Source organism: Camelus bactrianus, chromosome 21 (assembly GCF_048773025.1).
Source record: "Camelus bactrianus isolate YW-2024 breed Bactrian camel chromosome 21, ASM4877302v1, whole genome shotgun sequence".
Classification (NCBI taxonomy): domain Eukaryota; kingdom Metazoa; phylum Chordata; class Mammalia; order Artiodactyla; family Camelidae; genus Camelus; species Camelus bactrianus.
This window is the reverse complement of record NC_133559.1, coordinates 25,034,476-25,044,296: the sequence shown is the minus strand read 5'-3', so window position 1 is coordinate 25,044,296 and position 9,821 is coordinate 25,034,476. Positions and strand designations below refer to the sequence as shown.

At 49.5% G+C, this 9,821-nt stretch overlaps 1 long non-coding RNA gene across 1 annotated transcript; it reads right to left on the bottom strand.

The window, feature by feature from the left end:
• Positions 1–1,053: 1,053 nt before the first annotated feature.
• On the bottom strand, positions 1,054–8,408 carry LOC123616818 (uncharacterized). The gene is made up of 3 exons (XR_006724831.2): positions 8,233–8,408; positions 7,310–7,434; positions 1,054–5,872 (listed from the first exon to the last, which is right to left on the bottom strand). It is a non-coding gene; the product is annotated as an uncharacterized LOC123616818 (long non-coding RNA).
• Between the last annotated feature and the right edge of the window lie 1,413 nt (positions 8,409–9,821).

Here is a 9,821-nt window from a genome sequence, read left to right as displayed (position 1 = left end):
GTGTTACGGACTGAATGTTTCCCTGAAATTCATATGTTGAAGCCCTAACCACCAAGGTAATGGTATGTGGAGATGTGGGGTCTTTGAGAGATAATTAGATTCAGAAAAGGTCATGAGGGTGGGACCCTCACAATGGGATTAGTGCCCTTCTGAGAAGAGGAAGAAACACCAGGTTTCTCTCTCTCTTCACCGCACGGGGACACAGTGAGAAGCTGCTGTAAGCCAGGATGAGGGTTCCCACCAGAACCTCCCCTGCTGGCACACTGATCTTGGACTTTCAGTCTACAGAACTGTAAAAAGATAAAACCTCCATTGTTCCAGCCACCCAGACTGCATTATTTCGCTATGGCAGCTCAAGCTGACTAATACAGGTGGGTTGGTAGCTGGCTCAACAGAAGTTCTTAGAAAAGGTTTATTAATGGAATTCTATCAAAGAGGGGTGGGCAGGGATTGGGGCAGACCTAAACTGACACATACAGGGTACTTAGGTCCTGTGCCTCTGTTGCTGAGAATGGAAGGTAAGGATGCCAGGAGGGAGGAGAGAATTTTTTAGGGTGCGGAACCTAATTTAAAGGTGGGAAGCACAAGCAAGAAGAGATACTTCTTTCCAAATGTTTTAAACTAACATTGCTCCAGGCCTTACATGACCACCACAGAAGGGACCCTGACCCCACAGCCAGAGCCCATTGGCCCAAGATTGTGGCTACAGAGGGCCTGGTTTGCACAGACCAGCAGGGTTGACCAAGTGCAGCCATTTTGGGGGGACAAGCACACTTGTCCAGAAGTCGTGGCTCATGTGTGTTCTTATTACGGAGGGTCGCTAGAGCTGTCATTCTCTCCTAACCTGTCTCCCTGCTTCCCCTTTGACTCTCCACACAGTTATCCTCTTCAATCTTAGATCAGAACTCTCCAGTCACTCCTCCTCCCATCAGGGTAGAAGCTGAAGTCCTCCCCTAGGAAGCCCCACGGGGTCTGGCTCCACCCTCCTCTCTCAGCTCAGCTCCTCGCCCACCCCTCGCTCACTCCACCCAGGCCCCGCCCACCTCCTTGCTCTTCCTGAAACACACCAGGCTTTGGGCTTTGCACAGGCTGTCCCCTCCATTCACAACATTCTTCCTCCAGATACCGCTGTGGCTCACTCCCTCACTTCCCTCAGGTCTTTGCTCAGGTATCATTTTCTCAACAAAGTCTACCCTGACCACCCTATTTAAAATTGCAGCCCTCAATTCATTATGTTTATAGTCTTTCTCCCTTTGCCAGAAGATAAGCTCTCTGAGGACAGGGATTTTGGTCTGTTTCATTCACTGCTGTATCCCAAGCATCCAGAGCAGTGGCTGGTTCATTGGATCCCTTAGTAATCTCTGCTGCCACTTCCTGTTCTGCCCCTTCTGCGTAGGGTAGGACCACATTCTCCCCACTCTCCTGAGTGACATGTGCTACTTCCAGAAGGGACACTTAAGCACCAGTGTGTGACTTGCCCCCTTCAGCCTGTTCGTTTGCCCCCCATCTCTTAGTCAGGACTGGATGGAGTAGAGCCCCTACAACTTGAGGTGCACAATAGCATCGGCAAGAAAGACACCTTGCTGTTTTGAGTCATTGAGATAATGGGGATGTTTGTTACTGCAGCATAACCTAGCTGATCTTGACTGATACAGTAGCCCTTTATAAATATTTAATAGTCAGTGAATCCTTTGGTTGCCTTCATAAAGTCCTCAGCTAAAGAACTCCACTCTAGTACTGATATATATATATCATGTATTATAATAATAATTATTATTATTAGTTATTTTTTGAGTGCCACTTAAAGTTTGCAAGGCATAGATCTAAGCATTTTACATGTACTTATCCATTTAATTCCCAATAATTAAATATGAAATAAATGCTATTATCCCACTTGTCAGATGGGGAAACTGCAGCATGGAGAAGTTCAGGCCAGACCCACTGGTTAATGCCTGACTTTCATTAGTCACCATTCTGGAGTTCACAGTGGATGCACCCCAGCCCCTGCAGAGCATAGTCAAAACGTGCCAACTGGCCGTGGGGATACCTGCAGCCATCCTCTCTTTATATTCCTGCCGCCTCTGGATGTGGAGTGAGACAGGAATGTGTGTTCGGAAACAGGGAGGGGCAGACAGCTTGCTAACCTGCCGTGCTGGGTCACAGGTCACCTGGATGACTCCATGTCTGGTTAATATCTCAGGATGTTTTAAGTGGTTTGGCTGCCAGTAAAATTCCCCAAAATATGCTTTGGGGGAAAAACACCCAATCATCCAGAAAAAAAAAATCCAACCCCCACCCTTGTCCTTTAATTTTTAAATTCTTTGTGTATTCTTTGGGAAAATTCAGTCCATATGTTTCTCAGCCTTTTATACACTGAAATGTTTCCTATGGAATATTTGACTTCCCCAAACCTCAGAACCTCCCCCCACTTTCCCCTCCCTGTCTTCAGCATCACCCCATCACTCCCAACACTTAAAATGCAGGAATTCATGTCCCAGCAAAATCAAACCTTGGGGGAAGCACTAAAGCTGTGCCCTGAGAATCCTGAATGGCTCTGAGCCGTTGAGATGCCTGCGGGGGCATCCACCCAGGGCCTGACACCTCCGAGCATCACTAGTCGCAATGGACAGGCTGCCCTCCTCCATTCCACGTGTGTCCCACTCCCTGAGCGTTGCTTATGGAGCAGTGGAGGCAGACCTCGATGTCTCTTTACACACTTGGAGTCAGAACAGTCAGACAGTACAAAGATTTATGTGAAACTAGGTGGCGATTCACGTTTCACAGGGAGCCTGGAGCCTCAGTGGGGCGAGTCTCAAGATAGCTCTACCCACTCCTGACGGCGGCTCTTCATCGAGGGCCAGCTTGAGACAGGGAGTGGAAAGGGGAGCCGGTGTAGTGCAGCAGGGCTGAAAGGCAGGCTGCACGGGGGCTTCACGCCAAGCTCCACGTGGTGGAAGTGATAATAATTATTAATGCCTGACATTTGTGTAACACTTCATAGTTTAAAAAAAGCTGTCAGCAGCTTGATGTAGCCAGTAGTTTGGAGCCAAAACATCTAGATTCCAATTCTTTGTCCTAGCTGTGCAACCCTGGGCAAATCACCTAACCTCTCTGAGCCTCCATTTACTCATCTGTGAAATGAGGACAATAACAACTCCTGCCTCACAGGCTCGTCGTGAATCTGTGAGAAAACATGAGCGAATTCACCTTCTAATTATGAAGCACTAACAGCTAAAGCTGGCTGTTGTGGAGTTGACACCTCATCTCTCTTGCTGCTCAAATCTTGACGCTCAAGAGCCTGACTGTGCCCAGGGATGACAAATGAATTTTCAATTTTCCATATTTTTTTCTACACAGGAAAGCAGATGCCACTCTCCAGCTTACCTTCCTGTCTTGAGTGCACCCGGTTGCCAGCGGTACGTGTGGGTCCCAGGATTCTGGTGCAGGCGTCTGCTGGGGCCCATTTCTAGGAGGCACTGTGGGTCCCCCCAAGAGGAGAACTCGTCCTAAGGGAGGACAGGTGGAAGGCAGGGCTTGGGGTGGCTGTCCAAAGCAGAGGGGCGGCTCTGAGTACCTCTGAGGAATCCCAGCAGGAAGGCCAGGGACACAAGGGATGAAGTGATTTCCCTAAGTGCTCCGTCAGACCCGGAGGGCAGGCCAGCTTGAAGCTGAGGTGCAAACCCCCACCCCCTAGGATGGGGTGCCGTGTGGAGAAGCCTCAGCAGCCATCTGCAGGGGACCCGGGCACCAAGCGATGCCTTCACGGGGGCTGGGAGGAAGGCACTGCCAGGCTGCCTTGGTGCCACGGAGCCACCCCGGGGACTCCCAGAACGAGGCTACCTTGAAGTGGGCGTCCCAGGATAGCCAGTGGGGGCAGAGAGGGCAGCACTGCTAGTCCTGTGACCCTGACACTCTTGGCCTTGGGGTTCCATTGGGCTCTCCAGGTGCCTCTATCTGAGCAGGAGTGAAAGTCTGACAAAGTTAAGAAAACATCACCAGCCAGTGTGATGCAAGTTTGCGGAGAGGCCTCCAGGTGAGATGTGTTTTTACGCACATTAGGATCACCTGGGGAGCTTTGAAACCTGCCAACGCCCAGGCGTCACCCCATAGCAACTGTCAGAATTGACGGAGGCAGGACCCAGGCATCAGTAGTCTTTGAAACGCCCCAGTAACATGGATAGACCTAGAGAATATTGTGCTTAGTGAAATGTCAGACAGAGAAAGACAACTATTGTATGATATCCTTACATGTGGAGTCTAAAAAAATAATACAAATGAATGTAGACAGAAAACAAACTTGTGGTTACTAAAGGGAAAGTGCAGAGGGACAAATTAGGGGAATGGGATCAACAGACAAACTATTGTATATAAAACAGATAAGTAACAAGATATACTGTACAGCACAGGGAATTATACCCATTACTTTGTAATAACCTCTAATGGAACATAATTTGCAAAAATACTGAATCACTATGCTGTACATATGATACTCACACGATATTGTAAATCAACTATACTTCAATGAAAAGCAAACAAACAACGCCCCAGGGGACTCGAATGTGTGGCCAAGTTTGAGAAAAGGTGATCTAGGGAATTAAAAAGAATCCCCATGCCTCAGCCTCTCCCCAAAATAATGAAATCTGACTCTCTCTGGGGCTTGGGCATCCTTTTGGTTGGTTTTGACAGGTCTCCAGGGGGTAGTAATGTGCATGGGGGTGAGAACTTCTGATGAGGCCCAAAGCCCTCATTTGGCCCTTAAAGAACCTGCAGCCCAGAAAGGTCAAGGTATTTGCCCGAGGACATGTAATACACGCTGGGACCAGGCCATGAATCTAGCTCCGGGGCCCTGAATCCTAATGCAATGCCCTTCCTATCACATGGGGCAGTCGACCCTTGACCCTCGTGGAGAGTCCCTCTAGCCATTCATTTCACAATTTAGGTGTTGAGTTGGCACAGCTGGGCAAGAGGTTGTGCGAGCACCCTTGACTTTGATTAGAGAGCTTGCATGGGGGCCACCCTCCCCTCTCCTGACCTTTGTCAAACTCAAAGGGCAAAGTCCTTTGGAGAGACATCACCCAACCCCAATGGGAAGAGATTTAGCATTCTTTGCAGGCTGAGACTGATAACAGACAGCGATGATAAGACATGAGCTAGTGTGGGGTAAAAATCTAGAAGAAAGAGCCCGACCCCGAGGTATCTGGGCTGCACTCAGCCTGCACTCTCCTGGAAACTGCCTGGAGCTTGTATGCCTCTTGCCATGACTCACAGTGCTCTTTCTGTCCCTCCCATCATGTGGTTCCGTGGGAGCACCATGGGTTTGGAGACAGACTGCCCTGGTTTTCCTCCAGCATCAGCACCAACAATAAATCCTGGAAACCAATGTTTACCGAGTGCCTCCCGTGTGCAGGCTCTGCACCTGCGTGTCTTTGGCTTCTCTTAATACTCAGAAGAATGAATTCTCCGGTAGGGGTCATTAGTGCCCATTTCACAGACAAGAAAATAGGGCTTGAGGAGGTTAATCGCTTTCTCCAGATCACCTGGGTAGTGAGTGCCGGAGCTGGGATCTAAACTCAGGTGCGAAGTCCGTGCCTTCTCTTGTGGAGCACCCGGCCTCCCAGCATGGGCCGCACCCAGCTCACTTTAGTCAGCCCCGAGCTCCTCTTCATCTGTCAAAACCCTCCTTGTTGTTTGGGACCTCAGGGACTTGCTTCCTGCCCTGGTAACCCATGCCTACTCTGGACTTATCCTGGTGTCTCTGCCGCCTCATGGTGCCGACTCCCGTTGTCTTCTTTGTTCCTGGGTACCCGACTCACGGGAGGAGCCCAGGAATGCGCGGTGGTCTCTGGCCAGCAGCGCCTGGGATCCTCGAGCCCTGTGAGGAGACACACAGGGGCTGGGGCAGCAGACCCCCTCTCCCCACTCTGCCCCACCCTGACCTCACCTCCCGGGGTCTCCTCTTGGGTTCAAGAGGTCTCCTTCCCAAGGGACGTCTTTCAGCTCCAAACATGTAACTAGGGGATGGTAACCACAAGCTCTGATCCGATTGTCGTGAACTTCCTTGGCATGGGCAGTGGATTGGTACCTTAATTTTGTAAGACAATTTCGTTATTAGCACAACTTTATAGTAACTCTGAAGGAATTTAAAGAGAAAATGCTCCAATGCATAACCCTACCTACTCCTCTTACACAATTGTTTTCATTTGTCTGTGTCTCTCCCCAACCTTCGGCCAGAGAAATGCACGTTTTTTAACTTAGTTCTAATCAGAGCGTTTATAAACAATTTTGTGCTCTGCTTATTTTAATTAGAACTAGCTTACAAACATTTTCCCCTACTCTCATCTTCACGTTGATTCATTCTAACATCTGTAGAGGCTTCGATCACGTTTTTTTTTTTGTTTTTTTTTTTTTTGGTGCTGTGGTTAAATTGTTCCCCAATAGTTGATGAGTGAGGTTCATTTTATAAATGTGGATGGACATCTTTGTCCATACATTTCTTATGGAGGGGCCGAGAGGCCAGAACTGTTGTGTGCAGCAATGGGATTGGATGGGGTGGGCGGAATGGGAGGGAGAGAAAGTGGAGGAGAGCAACTTTCCCTCCAGTTTTGTCTGCACCAGCCAAGCTCACAAAGCAGGCTTCCCGGCCACCCTCCTGTGGGCAATGAGGTCACAGGCATCACTTGCAATTTCTGCACTCTCTCTGGCTCTGAAACTTGGCCCTCTCTCCCGCCTGCATTTGTAAAACTTGGCCATAAGGAAAAGACCTCACCTCAGAACCCTGTTTATTTAGAGCTGATGGGTGCAGAACGGTGTGTATATCTCAGTGAGGGTCAGGGTGGGGATGGGCTGTACTAAACATGGTAATCCTCACTTGGATCTGCTGCATACCTACCACATGCCGGATACTGAATGCTTCCTGTGGATGATCTCACCTCATCTTTTCACACAATGAGGTGGGTATCTGACAGATGAGGGCCTGAGGCTCAGGAAGGATGCTCACTCTCTCTAGGTGATAATTACAAGGTTCTAATCCACGTATGTCAGATTTACATCACTCCCAAACCCTAGTGGATAAGGAAGTCTTAACGCATCAGAAGCTGTCATTTCCCGTCAACCTCAGGAAGCAGCTAGAACTTTAGGGCCAACTCTAGCCCATGGGCCAACTCTAGACCATGCCCCAACCCAGGCAGGAAGATGAGCTGGCGTACAGTGACCATGAGCTAAAAGGCGCGAGCTCCTGAAAGCAATGAAGAAGGTAAAGGGCTAGGTCTACTTGGGGTTTTCCTCTAAACACCCAAGGGAAATTTCTTACCCTTCCCAACTGCAGTTGTCACTTTTAAAGTCTGTGTTGTGCATCCATCTGTGCAAGAAGCTGTTGGAGGGCAGGGTCTGGGACACACTCTCCTTTGGTCTGAAGAGTTGATGAGGTGCTCATCACTGTGGGGTGGAAGCAACGGAGGCCAAGCTCAGCTTTGAAAGGTGGGTGAGACCCCAGTTGGTGTAAAGAAATGGGGAGGGTGACCTGGGCGAGGAGGTGGTGGAAGCTCAGGCTGGGAGATGGGAAAGAGCAGGAATGTGTGGGGTGAGCGGGCGGCCAGCGAGGAGACAAAGTCCTAGGTTGGGTTTGGGCTGGAGAAAGGCAAGAAGCAAGGCTGGACACGGGGCCCCTGGACTAGCTGTTCGCCTCAGGGATGGTCCTTCTCCAGGTCTTACTTTTTCTGGCTCAGAGTTGGAGAACAGTGATGAGGGTGAGACAGTTGATTACATTTGGCAATTTCTTATAATCAGGAAAGGGGAAAAAAAAATAATCTAACACTTGATTAGGTAAACAACCAAGATCCAAGTTGCCACGTCCAGACCCTGAGTGAAAGCAGGCCGCCTAGGGCCTGTCTCAATTCAAACAACACTCCCGGATGAGCACAGTCCTGCAGAGGGAGAGTCCTGCAGCGGGGGGAGTCAGGGAAGAAGCTGCAGTGTCTTGTCCTGGCCAAGGCGGAGTCCTGGGGGCAGCTCATGCTCAGGCCAGACGCTCCCCACAGCACCACCAGGATGGCTGCTTGGGAGACAGGAGAAGGTCTTTCTCTGCAAACCATCCTCTATTCCTCACCCCTGTGGTTCCTCCAGAGGCTCCAGAACCTACCAGGAAAACCTGGGAGACCGAGACCCTCTTCTGGAATGGCCAGGGCTTGCTCCAAAAGCTTCTGTGCCTTGGTTGCAGGTCTCCCCCATCCTTACCTTGTCTCTAGGGCTGGCAATAGAGAGAGGTTGTCAGCTCCTTCTCTGGGTCCCAGCCTCTTGGGCTGTTTGCTAATTTTGGTTTTGGAACTCTGGTGTTAAGTAAAAACAGCAGGGATTCCTGGCCAAGACTCAGACAAAATGAGAATTAGAAAAACAGAAGAGTCTCCAAGTCTTCCCAAGCAAATAGCCCAAGCTGTTGATGGCCCCCGGGGAACACTCTTTAGCAACAGGCAGCCCCAAACCACCTGCCTTTAGCTTGGGAGGCTTCTCCGTCTGTGGTTCATGTTAGAAATTCTGACCTATACATCCAACTGACTGTTGGACGTTTCCATCTGAATGGAAACATCTGAAACTCATAGGTCAAAGCCAAACTCCCCAGACCCCTGGTCTTCACCCTCTCTCTCTGTCTCAGCAGCTGGCGCCACCATCCTCCCAGAGACTAGAACCAGACAGATGGGCTGCGCCAGATACCAAACAGTCCCCAACTCCCCATCCTCCTCTCTGCTTCTACTGCTGCACCCTTGGTTCAAGGCTCTCTTTCTGATCTGCTGCAACTGACCCTTCAATGATCTTCTTACCTTCTATCCTGTCCATCTCAGAACCATCCTTGATGCAACTACCAGGGGAATTCATTCAAAACACAAAGTTGATCACGCACCCCACCCCACGCCCTTGGAATGTACAATGGAGAAGACAGCTGAAAATGAAGTCATTGCAGGACAGCATCCTTCTGAGGGGGAGGCGGTGGCACGGTTTCTATCTGTGGTGAAATAAATCTCTGTCCAGCTCCCTTCCGCTCGCAGGAAGGGGTGGGGAGAGTAGGTGAGAGCTGGGTTTATGGCTCATTGTTTAGGTCAGTGCAGAGAAAGGCTTAGTGGTCACTGATGACTCACACTGTGAGAAAAGTAGGTGGAAGCTACAAGTCATGCTGTGATGAGTCGGAAAGAGTACTATAAGCAGGTTACCTTAAAAATAAGTATCTTTCTGTCTCTGTCCCACCAGGGTGCACTCCTGCCCCTGTCCCTCACCCTCCTGATGCTCAGATGCATCCCCAGCTCCTGGAGTGTGATCTCTGACGTCACTAACAGGAGTGAGGATTCCACAGGGAACAGCTGATTCCATGCATTGAGGCAGGAAAAAAATTACGATGAGCCTGGAGCATCTTTATTGTTGCCAGAAGCAAGAATGCTTTCAAGAATGTCACAGACAGTGCTGCAAGGACAAAGAAGCCAAACCAAGGGCTCCTGGACCAAGGCTTGACCACTGGGGCATTAATTAGAGCAAGTTGAGCCAGAGAAAGAATGTGAGTTCAATACGATTCTCAAAACACCTTAAAGTATATAGAGCAGTGGTTGGAGCACAAGAGGAGGGCGACCGTCATGGGATTTGTTCATTTCCATTGACTTTAGTAAGTGGTGCATTTCATATGAACACGTCTTTTGTTTCTTCTATTAATTATATATCTTGTTTACCAAGGATGGATGTGTTTTTGCTTCTGTCTGTGAAAGCAGGAAAGAATAAAGGCAGGGAACTCTGAGTTAGCCAGTTTGTTTAGGAAAAAGTACACACTGTCCCAGGACGGGGCT